This window comes from Lutra lutra, chromosome 7, assembly GCF_902655055.1.
Source record: "Lutra lutra chromosome 7, mLutLut1.2, whole genome shotgun sequence".
NCBI lineage: Eukaryota > Metazoa > Chordata > Mammalia > Carnivora > Mustelidae > Lutra > Lutra lutra.
Genome location: NC_062284.1, coordinates 41408828 through 41427976, shown reverse-complemented (window position 1 = coordinate 41427976; position 19149 = coordinate 41408828). Strand labels below are relative to the sequence as shown.

General features: G+C 43.5%; 1 protein-coding gene across 2 annotated transcripts in view; it reads left to right on the top strand.

The window, feature by feature from the left end:
- Positions 1–9563: 9563 nt before the first annotated feature.
- Positions 9564–19149, top strand: part of ANXA2 (annexin A2) — a 44701-nt gene continuing 35115 nt past the window's right edge. The window contains exon 1 of one of the 2 annotated variants that reach the window (XM_047737002.1): positions 9564–9664. The gene's annotated coding sequence lies outside the window, so the exon portion shown is untranslated. Of the gene's footprint in view, positions 9665–9794; positions 9870–19149 lie in introns of those variants that run through there. The other variant, XM_047737003.1, reaches the window with a different exon arrangement.

The window sequence follows — 19149 nt, the reverse complement described above, 5'->3', positions numbered from 1 at the left end:
TCCTCTCGAATGGTTTCACAATGACTTCAGATAGCTATGAGTAACTGAATGCATTGGCCAAGACAGAATATCTTACTTCCTTTCTCTAATGGTTCACTGCCCTTGAAAAAATTAGTCATTCTCTTATTGGGTTCCCCTGCACTTTGATTTTATTTCTGATACATTTGTTGAATTATAATTACTTATTTACCTCTACTAGACCTTGAGGTCAGAGTTACCACGTTTTTGCCTATTAGGCATCTGCTGTACAGTCCTGCCCTAATGCCTGGCATATGGTGAATACAGTGTTTGTTAAATTGAGTGATTTGTCTTGATTTTTATAGTTAGGTACTAGCAGCTTTTTCAGAGACATGGGTGATCAAAACAACTTGGCATTTATCTGTACTACAGTAAGCATTTTACGAATTTTATAGAAAAAGATGTGTAAATGTTTGATGAACAAAAATGTTCACGTAAGTGAATTTAAAGAGGAGAGATCGGGGCACTGGATGTAATGACACCTCCTGGGAACAATTTCTGAGTTAGGAGTATTGTGAGCTATATTTTTTTTCATTCTCTTAAACACTCTTAGTAGTTTTTCTTAGATTCCTTCCTTTTGAGCTAAAACATAACCTGGATATTAGAATTGTTTTCTTTACCCCACCCTAGTTGCTACAGCTGATGAATCATAGAAACCAGAGAAGAGAAAGACCAGTGAAGTCATCTGGTTCATCTCCAAATTAGGGAGTGGAGCCTTGGGATTTGGGCAAGACTAACCTCTCATTTAAAAAGAGAAAAGAATAAATAAAATCTTAAAAAAAAAAAAAAAGAGAGAAAAGAAAAAAACTGCAACTAGTGCTGCTTAGAGCAGCTCACCCATCTGTTCACCTTTTGGTTTTTGGTTTTGTTTTTTAAGATTTTATTTATTTACTTGACAGAGAGAGAGATCACAAGTAGGCAGAGAGGCAGGCAGAGAGAGGGGGGAAGCAGGCTCCTCACTGAGCAGAGAGCCCGATGCGGGGCTCAATCCCAGGACCCTGAGATCATGACCCGAGATGAAGGCAGAGGCTTAACCCACTGAGTCACCCAGGCACCCCTTGCCTTTTGCTTAACAGTATCATGAGCTCTAATTAGAACGCAATCAGGAATGCTTTTCAAGGGCCCTAGAAGCACTAGATGCCAAAGTGTTAAGGAGTTGAACTAAAATTGTACTACCTGAGTAATAAAGTTGGATGATGAATCTTCCAAAGATTGTTTTAACAGAGTCTTAAAGAATTTGAAACTCTGTTTTAGCAAGACCTTACAAATGTAAGAGCTGGCAAAGAACTTGCAGATGATCTGGGCTAACGTGTGTAGTTCCCAGATGCAGAAACTAGGATGGAGGTAGTAGGATATTACAGATATGCCCAGGTCAAGACGATAGGCCTCTCAATCCATTTCTCTCTGTATCACAATCGCCCAGTGTCCTCCCTCATAGTGCTCTCCTCTGTCGTCTCTCTCTCCTCCTCTTCCTACTCTTCTGTGTTGGTGTTTGAAGAAGTGGCACAGATGATTTACCGTCGGTAGCTGCTCTTCATGTCAAGGAAGCCTGACCCTCAAGTGTCGCATGTCACTGGGCCACAGAGGGAAGCAGATGCCACCTCAGCTCCACCAGCAGCCTGTCTACCACACTCCTGGCTTCCCTTCTGCTAGCTTCTGTGCTGTTTCAGCTGCCAAACCTCTCCCATCCAGAGTCTGCTCTTATACTTTGGACTTTTTAACCAGTCCTGGTGTCTTTTGCCCTCCCTTGGAACCTTGCTTAGCTCTCTCCCAGCTTCTTAATGTCTTCCCATAGCATCCTGACATACCGCTGGTCTCTTGGGTTACAAAACTGGCTCCATACTGTTTGCTGTTTGCTAATGTCCTCTTACAGAGTGGGGAGGAATATTTGTACCCTATCAATAGTGGCAGCATTTGCATAATGTGTCCCCAGTGTAAATTTCCTTATCTAGTTACCTGACTATATCACAGGTTCACAGTATTCAAAATCTAAACTCCTCTGCAGCATTAGAAATATTCAACTGTTTTCCTATAAGTTTTATTTTGGTAATATTCTACACAGATTTATTTACCTTATTTTTTTCCATTTTATTTATTTATTTTTATTTAAATTTTGTTAACATACAGTGTGGTATTGGTTCATGGAGTAGAATTCAGTGATCCATCACTTAACATACAACACCTAGTGGTCTCCTCAAGAAGTGTCCTCTTTAACCCACATCACCCATCTAGCCCCTCCCCCACCCACCACCTTCCATCAACCCTGAGTTTGTTCTCTGTCATTGAGTCCCTTATGGCTTGTTTCTCCTCTCTCCTTTTTTTTCTTTTCCCTTTTCCTATATGTTCATATGTTTTCTCTCTTAAATTCCTTGTAAGAATAAGATCATATGATACTTGTCTTTCTCTGACTGACTTATTTCACTTAGCATAGTATACTCTAGCTCCATCCATGATGTTGCAAATGGCAACATTTCATTCTTTTTGATGACTAAATTATATTCCATTATATATATATACCACATTTTTTTTTTAAGATTTTATTTATTTGTTTGACAGAGATCACAAGTAGGCAGAGAGGCAGACAGAGAGAAGGGGAAGCAGGCTCCCCGCTGAGCAGGGAGCCCTATGCGGGGCTTGACATCAAGACGCCGGGACCATGACCCGAGCTAAAGGCAGAGGTTTTAACACTCTGAGCCACCCAGATGCCCCTATACCACATTTTCTTTGTCAATTCATCAGTCAGTGGACATTTGGGCTCTCTCCATAGTTTTGGCTACTGTGGACATTGCTGCTATAAATATTGGGGTGCATGTAACCCTTCAGATTTGTATTTTTTTTAATCCTTTGGGTAAATACCTAGTAGTGCAATTGCTGGGTTGTAGGGCAGCTCTATTTTTTAACTTTTTGAGGAGCCTCCATACTGTTTTCCGGAGCAGCTGCACCAGTTTGCATTCCCACCAACAATGTAATAGGGTTCGCCTTTCTCCACATCATTGCCAACACCTGTTTTTTCTTGTGTTGTTAATTTTAGCCATTCTGACAGGTGTGATGGTATCTTACGATGGTTTTGGTTTGCATTTCCCTGACGATGAGTGATGCTGAGACTCTTTTCATGTGTCTGTTAGACATCTGGATGTCATGTCTATTCATGTCTTCTCCCACTTCTTTTTTTTTTTTTAAAGATTTTATTTATTTATTTGACAGAGAGAGAAAGAGATCACAAGTAGGCAGAGAGGCAGGCAGAGAGAGAGAGGGAGAAGCAGGCTCCTCGCTGAGCAGAGAGCCCGATGTGGGGCTTGATCCCAGGACCCTGGGATCATGACCTGAGCCGAAGGCAGAGGCTTTAACCCACTGAGCCACCCAGGCGCCCCAATCTTCTCCCACTTCTTAATGGGATTATTTATTTTTTGGGTGTTGAGTTTGGTTAGTTCTCTATAGATTTTGGATACTAATTCTTTATCAGATATGTCATTTGCAAATATCTTCTCCTGTCCCATATGTTGCCCTTTAGTTTTGTTGATGGTTTCTTTTGCTGCGCAGAGCTATTTATCTTGATGAAGTCTCAGTGGTTCATTTTTGCTTTTGTTTCCCTTGCCTCCAGCGACATGTCTAATAAGAAGTTGCTATGGCTGAGGTCAATGACAAGTGTTCTTATAAGAGACAGAGGAGGAGAAGGTCCAGAAACAGAGAAGAAGGCCACGTGAAGATGGGGAAAGATTGGAGTGATGCTGCAACAAGGAATACTGACAGCCACCAGAACCTGGAAGGGAAAAGAAAGGGTTTTTTCTTAGAGCCTCCAGAGGGAGTACGGACTTGCTGATACATTGCTTTCATACTTCTTGCCTCTAGAATTGTAAGAGAATACATTTCTGTTGTTTTAAGTCATGAGGATTGTGGTAATTTGTTATGGCAGCCTTAGGAAACTAACACAGGGTACATGAGCATATATAGCACATTTGAAAAATGTTTATTATGTATTTATCCTTGATTTATAGTTTGGATGGGTATGGAATTCTAGTTGCAAAATAGTGACTTTATATTTCTTTCCTGATACATTTGTAAGTTGGCATTCCTCTGTAAATAAGAATTTTCCTTATCCCACTTTTTTTTTTTTTTTTTTTTTTTTTTGGTCATAGAGCACGCATGCATAAGCAGGGAGAGCAGCACACTGAGGGAAAGCAGACTCCCTGATGAGCAAGGATCCCCATGCAGAACTTGATCCCAGGACCCTGGGATCATGACCTGAGCCAAAGGTAGATGCTTAACTGAGTGAGCCACCCAAGCATCCCCTTATCCCATCTTTTGTGTATTTTCTTAAACTACCCATTTAGACAATTCAAAGTAATGCAAAAAATTTCTATCATTATTCGCTGTGATGCTCAGATTATCCCAAATTTTAACTAGGAGAGGCTCCTTCTAATTGGCTTTGTGTCTTTTCAATAAGTTGTTTAACACAAAGATCACCATGTATTTTCTCTGCCCAATTTCTGGAACTAGCCCTTTCTCCTCAGAGAACTGTTTCATTTACTGGAGAATGGTATTTAGAAACTAAGATCTGAGTGTTGAATATAATGCCATTCTTATTTCTTACCTGTCATGTATGACCTTTTAAAATCTCTCAGATCTTTTAGGAATTGCTCCCTGTTTGCATCAAGTGTTCTGAAATTTCATGGTGATGGGCCTCAGGTTTGTTTGTTTGATTGGTTGGTTGGTTGGTTGGTTGATTCTATTTATTGTGTCTTTTTCTGTCTAAAACTCATGGCCATTAGTTCTAGAAAATTGTCTTCAGTTACTTCTTGATGATTTTCTCCCTATAGTTTTGCCCATTTTTCTCTTTCTAGAACTCCTATTATTTGAATGTTGGATTTTACAAATAGTTCTTTTTCCTTTTCTGGCCAAGTTTTTAAATACCTGACATTGTTATATACTGGTTATATATAACAAGGCTCAAAGATATAGCAGCTATATGTCTACAGAGAGTCTAAACCATATAATGTAGAGGACTTAGGGCCAGCCTGTGTCTTACCGAAGCAGTGATGGTATGTGAAAAATATGGTGTGGTGGAAAAAGCAGTGATTTGAAAGGCAGGCTCAAGACCTCTAGCCTCAGGTCTGCCATTTACTGGTCTAAGGGTTATGGTAGATTGTCTGTACAAGTGGTTGCCAACAATTCCATCCACCCATGTCAATATGTCACTTCCTTTATGAAGAGGTGGAATCTTTTTTCCCTTCTCTCAAATCTAGGTTAAATGACTTGTTTTGACCAGTGGAATACAGAGGAAGTTTTGTGGGCCTAGCAGCTTCCACTTTCATTCCTCAAAGCTATCAACCACCTTGCTGCAGAGAGGATCTTTTGGATCTTCCAGACTCTATTTGGGTCTCCCTAGCCAATCCGAAATAGACCAGGGATGAGCTGACCCAGTGAACTCTGCCCTTTGCAGAATCATGAACATGGGTTGTTGTTTTATGCCTCTGAGATTTGGAGGTAGTTTATTTCCTAACAATAGTAACTGAAACAAATTACTACCTGGCTGTGGAGTATTGCTGTAACAAATACCTAAAATATAAGACATTGACCTTATTGCCAGGCAGTAATAGAGAGTAAACGGTTAGTGGAGGTTGAAAGGGTGGTGAGGAAATTGCAGTAGGAGGTTGGAGGAATGGCAGCCTAGCTTATGCTTTGGCAGAATGTTTAACATTACCATTGCCTGGGATAACATGAATGACAGAAAATATGCCCCATGAACTCTGAATCTAGCCAACGAGATTTCTAGGCAGAATCCTGAAAATGCTAATATATATTATATATATTTAATATATATTTATAATATATATATAAGTATAATAGGAGAAAAGTGCACTAAAGAAAGATGTTTGGCTTTCAAGCAGAAATTGCTAGCTAGTGAAAGATTACAGAGTGCGAAATGGCCTCAGAATAAAGATCAAATTGTGTGTGGCTACAAAACTTTTTTTTTAATTTTAAAATTCCACATAGGGGCGCCAAGATGGCCTGGACAGTTAGGAGTCCAACTCTTGATTTCAGCTGGAGTAGGGTTCTTATGGGTCATGAGATCCAGTGCAGCGTTGCTGGTCTCTGGGTTCAGGGGTGTCTGCTAGAGATGCTCTCTTTCCCTCTCCCTCTGCTCCTTTCCCCCCAACTTCTGAGCGCTCGCTTACTCTCTCTCTCTCTCTCTCTCCAAAAAATCAATGAATAAATCTTTAAAAAGAAAAAAAAGATTCCAGAGAGATTTAATGTGGTACTTTGAAGACCATCGCAGGTCTTCTAGGAATCTTAAGTGCATTGTTCTAGCCTGATAAGCACAAAGTAGAGAGGTCTGTTTTTAGAAGGAATAATACATGGGAATTTTGGAGCATGGAGTTAAACCTCATTAAGATTTACAGAAAACCCATAATGTTTTTGAGAAAATTGTATTGGTTATAAATTTTTGGAGCATAGAATGAACCTCAGTAAGATTTATAGAAAATCCACATAGTTTTAAAGATAATTTTTGTTTAAAATAATCATGTTAATGAAAGAATTGATAGCTTTGTTGGACACAGAAACAGGACAAAATGAAAAGTTTCTGGACCTTTGTGTTTCTACTGGCATGAAGCATATTGTGAGAACTACTCAGCTTCAAATATGGGTCATTCTTAAGGAAAAGGAGATATTTCAGACAATAGTGAAGAGGCCAGAGGGCAAAGCCCAAAACTGATCAGACTTGAAGCAGGGATCCGCAGACTACAACCCATAATGCCAATCCAGCCTGTCACTGTTTTTGTATAACCTATAAGCTAAGTGTCCTGGTAGCTTCAGCTTTTCTTCTTGAAGAGCCACGCCATTACTGCTCTGGTGTAGAGATGAAGACTATTCCTCTCATCTCAAGGATGAGAGACTAAAGACAGGGAGGCCTAGCCTGCTCTCAGACATTCTAGCAGCTGAGTCACAATAGTTAAACCCCTTTTGATCCTCCAACCCCATATGAGCCGCCCCACCCAACATCATGTGGAACACAGGCCATCCCCACTGAATCCTGTCCAAATTGCAAAATCATGAGCAGAGCAAATAAACAGTTATGTATGTTTCATCCACTAAATTTTGATAGTAACTTGATACATTGCAGCAAGTAACTTGAGTGCATTATTTAATCTCTGGACTGGGCAGAAGACTTTAGTTGGGTTCCAGCTTCTCCATGTATAAAAACTAAGGATTAGACAAATTAATCTGAAATCCTCTCTCTGATCTAACATTCTATTTCTCTGAATTATTCTATTATTCCATAATTTTTGTGAGTGCCTATCATTGCTAGCTAGTTACTATTAGTAGTGTTCAGACATGGTAGACAAAGTGTGAATAAAATACAGGATATAGAGGACAGCATGCAGAAGAGTAGACATAATCTGTGATCCATTGTAGTAAACATTCTCCCCAGCTATGGGGGAAAAAGAAAAGAAAAAGAGAATCTTTGCACAAAGAGATTAAAAAGCTCTTTTATACTGGCAGAATTGGCCCCACATTCCTCAGATAGCAAACCATGACTTCTAATAGCTTCATTTTTACAACATCAGTGTAAAGTTCTGGAGCTTGAAGCAAACTGGCTATTTCACAGATATATATGTCTGAATTTGCTAGAGTCCCAAGATAAAACAACAACAACATTCTTTTGGAGACATGGTGAATTTTATGTAATGCATATAATTTGAATTGAATCTTACCTTCTGTAAAGGGCCCACCACACGTAAGTAGGAGTAAGAGGCTGTGCACCCTCTCCTGAAAAGAATAGAAGGGAGGCAGAAGCCTGTCCACCATTATAGTCAGCCTGTGTTCCCGTTCTGTTCCAAAATGTTCAGACAAGTGGGCAGATAAACATGATTTTTGCCTGTAAGGCTTCCAGCCTACATTAAAAAAAAAAAGATTTTATTTATTTACTTGACAGAGATCACAAGTAGGCAGAGAGGCAGGCTGGGTTGGGGGGGGGGGTGTGGAGCAGGCTCCCTGCCCTGGGGTCATGACCTGAGCTGAAGATAGAGGCTTTTACCCACTGAGCCACCCAGGAGCCCCTCAGACCAAATTGAGCTATAAACATAAACCAGGGGGCTCCTAGGTAGCTCATCAGTGGAGCCAGCCCCCCTTGATCTCAATAGGGTTGTGGGTTTGAGCCCATATTGGGTATAGACATTACTTAAAAATTTTCTTAAAAATGCAAATCAGAAATTGTATTAAAAGAGTTGGTTTATTTTCTGTGTGTTCTGATAGGGCCCATTATGTATCATTATAAGTGAATGAACTGGGTAACGGTGAGCTCAGGGCTGAGCATCCAGAGACAAGCCCCCCCTCCCCTGCCTTGTGGCGAGTTGGCTAGGTGACATGGCTAACAATGTCTTTTGGCTTTCCTTTAATTTTATGGTTCTCTGAAGTGAAATGATGCTCAACTAGAAAGTAAAAACAGGCCTCAAGATAGGTGGAAGATTAAAACACATAAGCATCAGGATTAGAATTGGAGCTAGCTCCCTGAAATGTGTGGAAGGAAGGAATTCAAAGGTTGCAGGGAGAGGTCTTCAGGATTCTTAGCCAAACACTCCTGCTAGTTTGAATTCTGCGTACAGTTTTGAGCAGTCACACACAAAAACTTGTTTGCTTATATGTTGCCAGTGTGGTTCGTTGAAATAGAGAAGGGAAGAAAAGAGAGAAACGGAGCAAAACCGAGAGGAGGGAACTGGCAAAGAGGCTGCGAAAGAACGGCAGTTATGAAAGAAGGAAGGAAGGCAACTTCTTTGTTGGAACTTGAGGCTCAAAGCCGCCACCCCCACCCAGCCCTGACTGCCTGCCACGAGGACGCGCAGGACTGCCAGGCGCGGGGTGCTGAGCGCGGGTGCGGGAGGCGTGGAGAGAAGCTGAGAGGACGGCGCTCCCGGCAAACGGGCTCCTCTCGGAGCCTGAAGGGGTGGGATCTTGGAACCTGGCTTTGGCCTCCCACCCGTTTCTCTCATCCCAACCCTGGCTCCGGGCCTGGCTGCGTGCTGTAAGGCCCGGGCGAGCCAGTCTTCACAGGACAGGACCCAGTGGATCGCCCGCCCCACTCTCCTCCTGGGAACTGCTTGCGGGTCAGAGGTTAAGCTAACGTGTTTGCAGACCGTAACTGGGAGCTGGAACTGGATGCCAACAGCCCCTCCTCAGGGGAATCTCGATTTATGTTTCCTGGAACAATTCTTTCTCCCATTGCATCGACACTTAAAAAAAAACAAAAACAAACAAAAAAAGGTGACTTAACTTATTAGCCTAAGTCAGGGGCTGAGAACTCGATGTGGCCCGCTAAAAAAGTAAAAGGAGGGAAGGGTGGAAGAAACGAGGCCGCTGATGGGCCTCAAGAAAGCCTCCGCAGTGCTTTAATGGAGGGCTGGGCTGAGGGCGCGGGGGCCGCTCCCGCAGGTCGAGACTCAGAACGTTCCAGGGCGAGGCCGCCCCAGTGGGCGGGCGGGCCAGGGAGGGTGAGTCACCCTGACTCCGGGTGGGAGCGGGCAGGGGGAGGCGGGGCCGGGCGGGCCTCCCTTCACAGCGAGGATGTGGCGGCTATAAAAGCCCCACCCAGGGCAGCCAGCTCTGCTCTACAACTGGGGACGCTTGCTGCTCTCGGCGCTGGGCCCAGGTAAGCGGGTGCGCCCCGCCCTCCCGCTATGGCCCCGGGGCCGCTGCGCTAGCGGGGCGGGGAGCCGCGGGAAGAGAGGAAGACGGCCTTACAAAGAGCCTTGGGCCACAGGAACCCGGGAGGCCCTCCAGGGAAGGGGGCTGGAGGGACGGTCCGGTCCGTACAGGGGTTCTGCGGAGAGCAGCGCTATAGCAAGGTGGTCTGGGTAAGAGTGAGGGGGACTGGTTGTGCTCTGGCGTTAGGGTTGCAAGGCAGAGGGAGGGGAGTAGGGCGTCCCCCCCGAAGTGCTCCCAGAAAGCTGAGAGAGGGGTGCCGGGGAGGGGAACGGAGGAAGGCCCCACATTCCAGACGCGCCGGGCGCTGGGGTAGGCAGGGTGTGGCTGCTCGGGTTGCTTGGGTCCCAGGCTGAACAGGCTTGGGGGCATTTCCCTCCACGTTGAACAAAAGCTTAACGGCCATCTAGAAAGTAACCTCCTTCAGTTTTACTTTGTTTGAAAAAAACAAAAACCAAAAACCACCACACAACCAAACCAGCATTTGTGGAACTTGTAGGACCAGCTGGAGGGAAGCAGTGGGGGGGGGGGGGGGGGGGCGGGGATGAAAGGTGGGAGTTTGTAGGGATTACTACCTCTCTCCCCAGTAAAACAAAACAAAGGAAAAAAAAAAAAAACCTCAGCGCATTCTCTTTTGTCTAGATTATCTTGTAGGAGAACAACCTCTGATTTCAGGGTTATCTGGAGAGTTTCCCACTTGGTTGACCATTTTTGTGTCAGGAAGTGTCCCCCAGGGTTGGGGGGAGGGGAGGAAGAGGGTTATCACTGACTGTTACTCCACATGATGCAGTAGTGAGTCAGGAACGAGGGTGTAGAAAAGGGCGTCGCCCGGGGACTGCTGTTAGAGGTCTGAATCTCAGCCCTTGGTGTGGAGGGCTGGATTCCATCAACTGGCTGTTGGGAAGGTAGGAGAACACCAATTTCCTTACCTGGGAAAGTGGCCTAAGGATGCCCATTCTTACCTCTACTTGCACAGTTATTGTGGTAAACTTCGAAAAACATGTTCTTTCAAAAATAAATATGTAAAGCACACTGAAATCATTAGGTGCCATGCCACTGCAAATGGTCACTTTTATGTTGAGTTGCTCTTTTTAAGCTGCGAGTATTCTAAATCTGTGAAAGAGCAGTGGCTTCATGGGTGCGCACTGGGTCTTTATCTAAAGCCTTAAGATCCTAGAGTCCAGGGGTCTGGTCATTCAGCTCAGACTGACTGTACCGATGGATTCTGTCCAGAAATATGTGGTACTGTGCTGGTCTGGAACTTGGTGGTTTGGAATGCAGAATGTACCTTCTCACTGAAACAATATTATAAAGGTTTTTAGGTTCCCAGGTTAGCCCAGAAATTCTTCTTGAGGTGCACTGTATCTAAGTACTATATTGATAGTACATGCTTAATTTGGTGGTGGTGGGGGGAAGGTAGGGAGGGAAGGTGGGAGGATAAGGGATGAGGATATGTGGGTAGGAAAAACAAATTTCTGAAATATTATTCTGGAACTTTCCTTGGTTTTGAGATTGGCCCTGATTATTTGGAAAATTATATCGTTGCCCCCCCAACCTTTGTTTTTTCCAGCTTCCTCCTGTGTCCTTAGCATCCCTCTTCTCTGACATATTATAAAAGCCATTACTGTCATCATTTCTGCTGCTGCCCCTTCTCCTTCCCATTTCAGTGTACTTACACCCAGCTAGAGACTAGCAATTTGAATCAATATTCAATAAGTTAGGAATGTTTGGTGGTCCTGAAATCCTCAGCAACCTAAACAGATCTGTGTTCTGTGAAATTAGAGGCCATGGAGTTAAGGAGCCACGTAATTACAACATTCAGGTCTTGTGAATGAAGGAAGATTTCAGATGAGGCCAGGTTCAGAGAGACAAACTCCAGAGAGGAGTCCGCTGGCCAGTGGTGTTAAGACATTCCCTCCCTTCTTCCAAGTCTATCCATTATCTAAAAACTTAAGGGTTTCTCCGAAAGTATCTATCACATCTGTAGTGCAAGGGTGTGCCCATCAATGTGCATTTCTTTAGTTAAGGATTTATGATTTGGAGACCTAGATTTTGTAATTTCCCACAGTGCCAAATGGACTGCCTGTGGCAAATGCCCAGGAAATACTGCTTATGCACTGGCTTTGATTAGGTGCTTGTTCTTGGATTGCACCTCAGTATTTAACATCTTGTGTCTTTGAGCTATTACAGTACTGTATTGACTGACATTAGACTGGCTGTTGTGGCCATTAGTTTCCTGACAAATTTCTGATTTAAGTAGTTTTCCTGGCAAGGTAGGTATCCTTCTGTAATTGCTATTGATTTTGGAGGCTGTAGCCTCTTCCTGCACCATTGGGCCTAGAATCTTGTACTGACACACTCATGAGCCTCCTTCAGGGCTGTGGGCCTGCTGTCACAAGGAGGAGTCGCAGTCTCTAGTGGTTTGCTTTGAACATCTATTCTTCCATAGTATTTATTGAGCATCTATCAGGTTCTACTTGCAGATAGAGGTACTGGGTATGCAAGAGTGAACAAAACAGACTGAAAAAAGCCAAAACTGAACCAAAAACCTGCTCTGTAGATTTGAAGTCTGTTGGGGAGAGGAAAAAAAAAAAAGACCAAGTAAGTGAATTATATAGACTGTAATTAAGTTTTGAACTTTACATTTTTCCCAAATTAATATTTTAGTTTCTAAACTTGGCAGGGGCTCATTTCCCCCTTTAATCTAGATGTTCCACAAAACTGAGTGTCATATTTAGCCTGACTTGTGGTAGTGTTTCTTAAAGTTATTGTGACTTAACCTGCCTTCCAGATTTGATTGTGAGAGTTAAACAGAAATGGATTGCTCCCCCCCCCCTTTTTTTTGCACATGCGAATCCACCTCCCTCATTTTCCCTGGTGCCACACCCCATTCTAGTTAGAGGCTACATCAGGAAATTCCAGTTCTTTTAAAAAATTCTTTCCACCCCTTCACTGGCATGCTTTTCCTTCTGTTACCAGAAGCAGTCTCCATCTACTTAGTTGGGAAGCAGGTCAGCAGTAGGGGTCAGGAGAGGCCCAGGCTTGTTTTGGGTGGTTCCAAACTGAGATTAGCTCTGAATCTCTCTTCTGGGGTATACCCTGAAGCTTGAAGACATCTGCTCAGTCTTGTCAGAGAGAAGTCAGTACATCCAAGTAGTCCGAGTTCTAATCCCAGGTTTGGTGTAGAAAGTTCTGAGTCAGGGGAATGGCTGTGACCTGGAGTCCTTGCTCTTTGTCTCTCTGCCACACCCAGTGTACACACTCATAGCTCAGAGGAAATTGGGAGTCCCAAGGCCACTTGCAAGTTCTTCCTCCTTTCTTGTATTCCAAGTGCTCTAGGAGATGTAGGTTACATTTACATGTTGTCCAGGGGACAGACCTAGGACCCTGGTGGCCCTGGAAGTAAGAGGTGGGGTGCTGGGGTGGGAGTGGGCTTTCATGATGAGGAAGAGGCTGCCTGTGAAGTGACCTGCCAGGCTTTGTGAAGATTTGCAAGGAAACTGGCAGCTTAAGCATCCTTTGGAACTGGAACTGCATTTAGGATGTTCATTCTGAGCAAGAGAAAGAAAATGGAGCAAGAGTGCATTGAAAAAAGAAGCCATAATGATATGGAAAGACCTCATGTGTGTAAACCATCCATAAATGCCACTGAGCAACTACCGTTTGGTAGGCACTGTGCTTTGACCTATAAGGAAACAGAAGTGGATGTGACAGAAACCCTACGGGCAGATAAAATGGAAGACCATCTTTATATACTAATTTTTATTTATTTATTTTTTTTAAAGATTTTTTTTTAAAATTTATTTGACAGATCACAAGTAGGCAGAGAGAGACAGGAGGAGGAGGCAGGCTCCCTGCCGAGCCGAGAGCCCGATGCGGGACTTGATCCCAGGACCCTGAGATCATGACCTGAGCCGAAGGCAGAGGCTTTAACCACTGAGCCACCCAGGCGCCCCTATATACTCATTTTTGATATTTCACAGACACACTGAGATAGGAACACGGAGCAGGGAGAGGAGCAGGAGAAAAAGTATAGTATTTTTGTATCCTGAAGTCTCATGAGAGTGTCAGCTGCTCAAGATTGCGTGTTCCCAGAGAACCTGGGTCTTGAGGTGGTAGAACTGTGCTGAGTATATTCAGAGGAATTACCACCCCAGTGTCACTGCAGTGTGTGTGCAGGTGTGCACTCGGTGGGGGGGGGGGGGCTGTGTAGAAGATATTTATGGAAATGTAGGTTAAGTCCAGAGTGTGGGAGATCTTTTTTTTCTTTGAAGGTTTTATTTATTTATTTGACAAATAGAAAACAGGCAGTCAGAGCGGCAGGCAGAGGGAGAGGGAGAGGGAGGAGCAGGGACTCAGTTTCAGGACTTGGTCCCAAGACTCTGGGATCATGACCTGAGTCTAAGGCAGACACTTAATCGACTGAGTCACCCAGGCGCTCCCAAATTGTGGGAGATCTTGAAGGCTGAGGTTAGGCTTTTTCTCCTCCTCCTCCTCCTCTTCTTCTTCTTCTTTTTCTTCTACTTCTACTTCTACTTCTTCTTCTTCTTTTTAAGATTATTTATTTATTTGAGAAAGAGAGATAGATAGAATGCGAGCAGGGAGAAGAGGGAGAAGCAGGCTTTCCGCTGAGCAGGAAGCTGGATGTAGGGCTCGATCCCAGGACCCTGGAATCATGACCTAAGCCAAAGGCAGTTGCTTAACTGACTCAGCCACCCAGGCGCCCCGTTTAGGCTTTTTCTGTAGACACCAGGTCTCTATTAGAAACACAGTAAGTGGGCCATAAAACATTGACATTGTGCTGTAGCTTGAAGGCCTTGATTTCCTAACCCTGAAAGTGTCCCATGCCAACTGACTTCATTCCTGCCAGTCTCTTTCCACCCACTCCAAACCCATGACCAGGGACTGACGGAGAACGTCTGAGAACACGGGGTTGCCACGTAGGTCTGTTGGGAGCAAACAAACACATACTGATTCAGATCAGGTAGCGAAAGGGACAAGCCAGAGCAAGTGCTGTTGTGTCCATCCTGCTCAGTTTGATCAAGGTCACTGGGCACAATTCCAGGCTTTCTGCAGGATGACTTGGCCCTGTGACTCAGGCATTGATCAAGACCATAAACCCCAGGAGAACAAGTTGTGTTTTCAGGAATGTTCTGTTGAATAAAAAGTGCTTGGGGAGGGGGCGGTGAAGAATAGACACAGTACAATATGAATTTCACTCCCAACCCTACTCATGCAATTTTTTTCCTCCCCTTTTGGTTTAAAATTCCAGTCTGGTCCTATAGACCAGGAACGCTGCACAGGGAAGGTTTTGGTGGGGAAACCCAGCCCTCCATGCTGCCACCCACATGCATTTTCACTTTAAAAAATCCTCAGTTTGTATCATCCTGTTTCTGATTGATTCATCATGGTTGCTAGGGCTGTGTTTTGTGGTAACACATCAACACCACGTTTAAACTGTAAAGTGGGTGTGTCAACGAAACTGCTAGATTGTGCTCAGATTTCAGATTTGCCTGTGTAGACCAGCCCATTGCAACATGTTTTTGTTTGTTTGTTTGTGTGAATTAATGCTTGGGTTTTCTGGAGCTGGTTCTTAATTCATTACAGTAGAACTTGTTTTTGCTGTTTGCAAAGTGTTGACTTTTGGGTCAACAAAACAAAGAGTTGTTTGTTTCAACTCTTCTTTGCAAATTTTGTTTTACTTTCCATTTTTGGGGAGAAGTTTAATCTGTTTCCCTTGTACTATTTTTACTACCACGTGTTTGATGTGAAACAATAAAACACACACAAAAAAGTAGGTAGGGTTTTAAAAAAGTAATCCTTTAAGTATCTTTAAGACAGTCCTTATGTTAAATATAAATGATTGTTTTTCAACAGCTGCACAGATTTTGTTAATGTCTAGCTTTGCACTCCCAGGGCTTTTCCAGTCAGGCAGCTAACAGTCTCCATTCGTTAATATTTTCAAGACCAGAGGAGAAAACTGTTCCTTCACTGCACCGGGATGGGGGAGTGGTTGGTGGCCGCCAGGAATGAGTGAGTGCATTCTTACTCCAGTGGTGACTTATTTCAAATCAGTTTGAAGTGGGTGTGGCTCTTTCACTAAGTTTCTGTAGCCCACTCTAGTTCTTTCCTTCCTTCCTTCCTTCCTTCCTTCCTTCCTTCCTTCCTTCACCTCTTTCTTTCTTTCTTTTTTAGATTTACTTATTTTTTGAGGGGGTGGAGAAGCAATCTCCCTGCTGACCTAGGAGCTAGACGTGGAGCTTGATCCCAAGACCCCAGGATCATGACCTGAGTGGAAGGCAGCCGCTTAACTGACTGAGGCACCCAGGTGCCCTTTTAATTATTTTTTTAAAGAAAACAAAACAAAACAAAACAAAACTACCCAATAAAGAGCTGTTTGAATGATCTTGTCTAGTCAGCCAGCGCTTCTCTGGGAATGGGAGGTGCTGGTGTGTGCAGATACTACTCATCAACAGATTGAATTTGCTGGCTTTTCCCCCTTCTTTTTTACAAGTTGAAACCAGTTGGAGATCTGGGTGAGGTCGAAGTGCTGGAAAGAGTGATGCAGACTGTCGTTTTCATGTGCTTTGAGAACTCTGCCAGGAAAGGAGTAGTGGTTCTGCTTTTAACACACTAAGAATTTTACACTGTGATGAGGAGTCAGTGGGAGTGGAATTTTCACATGGCTCATAGACTTCATTTTATTCTTAAAGCACTAGGTAAACTAAGGCAAAGCTCCTGCTTATAGTAAGAAAATTCAGCCTCCAGAGCAAATGTGATGAACAGATTAGATGAGTATTGGGGAGCTTTGGCTTTCTGGCTCTCCCATATTTCCATAGCCATGCTTAAATTGGCACCATTCAGAAGCCAATATTTTAGACCCCTCACGGGGCACTACAGTAGACACAGCTTGTTTTAAACTTGTCTTCTTGGTTCTCCCACCACCCAGGGACAGACACTCTCCTCCATTCTTTCTCCCCAGTCTTTCCCCCATGTTTGTCTGGCTGGAACCTTCCAGGGTAATTGCCCTTCTCAAACCTGTCAGTACCTCACCGTTGATCTCTCAGCTGATCTCACTCATATTACTTTTATCTTTCTCTCTGTCTGAGTCTTCTTTGGAAGGGAGAACCATTGTGGTAAAGTTGCCAGGGTGAAGACCCAAGAGTCAGATGACCCAGATTCTGGCCCTGCCTCGATTTTCATTAACTGAGTAATCTGGGCTAACGCCTCAGGTGTCTCTCACTGCAACAAGATGAGAAAGAGAGCTGGAAAGTGCTGTGGGGGCATAGTCTGCATTTCACCATTTTGTGTGTGTCCGCAAGCCAAGAGTGTGTGCTTGTCAGGGGTTTGTTGATTGATTATTTGAAGGTTACTAGTGTTTGTAACCTACAGTAGTCCTACCAAGACTTTCTTATTTATTTATTTATTTATTATTTATTTATTTTTCTACCAAGACTTTCTTTTACTGCTTTCAAAGGTAGCATTGCACTGACGTGTTCTCATTAATCAAATATATTATGTTAATGTTTTAATAAAAGTTCTGAGTGGCAAAGCTGGCTTTCTTCTAGAGACTACCCAGACCTCCATAAAATGACTGCATTGCCAAGGGATTGGATGTAATGAAGAAACAAGGGCCGAATTCTGTTTGTAAGGTGAAAATGTGTTTCCATTATGCTTGCATGAAATAGGAAATATTTAATGCATACCAGAGAACTTGCACAGAGCTATATAGCAAGCTTCATGGAGATTCTTTTTATGGTTATTATGACATTTTTGCTTTTCCTGTAGAATGGTTATAAATAATACAAATAGAAATGTTTACTCTGCCAAATACCGACTTATTTCTAAAAGTTTACTTGGCACCTGGAGTGTGCAAAGGCTCTCTTAAGTTTGTGGGGAACCAGGATGCTGTGAAGGAGGTGAGGTAAAATATACTCCTGCTGCTTTGAATTGTACTTAGACATTTGCCATTTGAATTCTTGGTACATGTGGGAACTCAGTACAGTGTGCTCCACAAAGAAGTCTGGTGGCACCAGAAAGTGCTTTTGGCATTGGAAGGTGGGAGAGAGCATGTGGGATGGTAGCTACAACCACCCCATGAGCAGAGGCCAGAGTAGTGGTGACTCCAGGAATGGGCACAGTCTCCTAACCAAGAGGAGAGGTGGAAGGTAAGGAGATGGGGGAGGAAGCAGGGATTAGGGCACTGTGGATGAAAGGAATACAGCTTTTGGAGTGAAGCAAGTAACTGTGGGGTTCAGGCCACTTTTGCTGGGGGGGGGTTAGATAGAAGGCACTGATACTGGGTCTCTGTGCCAGTCTTGGAGGGCTGGCCTAAGCTGGAATAAGAGAAGGCTATTGAAGGATGGGTTTTGAACCATTGGATGAGATGATATGTAGGGATTTAATTGATAGTAGCATGTGGGATTGATGTGATGAAATAACAGCACAACTGTGGACGATAAAACAGAAAGATTCGTGGGGCCTTTAAAACCCCCTATTTTCTGTCTCTCCTCAGTGTGTTGTGGCTGTGGGAGGAGAATTAACAGGAATGGAGAGTGTGTATCAGATTGTCTTTGGTTTACTCAGTAACGAGGGTCTCATGTGAGACAAGCTTAGGCAGCTGTCTGCAAAGCCAGTGCTCAGGGCTGGAAAGGCAGCTTGAAAGAGCTCTACAGTAACAACTTACTGTGCCTCTATGGTCGAGAGTCCCTAAACAGCAGAACCCGCGTGAGGCACCTGATTTAAGAACGAAGTGGACTTTTAATCCACATTTCTTTGTGAGCAGAAACAATTCTGTTTGCAAGTCTGACTTCCTGATCATCTCTTTGGGGTTTTCCTTTTGTTTTGGCATTTTTATTTCTTAGTTGTTTACAGTGGGGACTAGAATTCTGTAAGGCAGATGACAACAGTTTACTCCTCACTGCAGACCTACTGCAGTTCTGACCAGGCTCAGGGGTGATGGTCAAGGTCAGGATTGGGTAGTTAGTATCCTAGGGAATTCATCTACACTTTGGTGATTCTCAGGCTGATGGATATGACGAGACCTTGTGGAATATTTTTTGGCCCAACTAGAAGTAGGAGATTTCTTGCTTTTTCTGTCAAGGCAGACTCAAATTTGTCTGTCCTGACAAGAAATCTCAAACTGAATTTTCACATGACCAGGCTACTGCAAACGTTTTTGGACTAGGATTGGACAGTGGCACTAGGGGATCCTCTAGACCAGTGCTGTCCAACAGAAATAGAATGTGAGCTGCATTTGCCACTGTGAATTTCCTAGTAGGCCCATTAGAAAAAGGAAAAACAGGTGAAATTAAATTTAAATAATGTATTTTGTTTAACCTAATAAAGCCAGCATATCATAAGTACAATATATAATCAATAAAATCAAAACAGAGAGATTTTATATCCTTTTTCTCACGCTAAGTCTTCAGA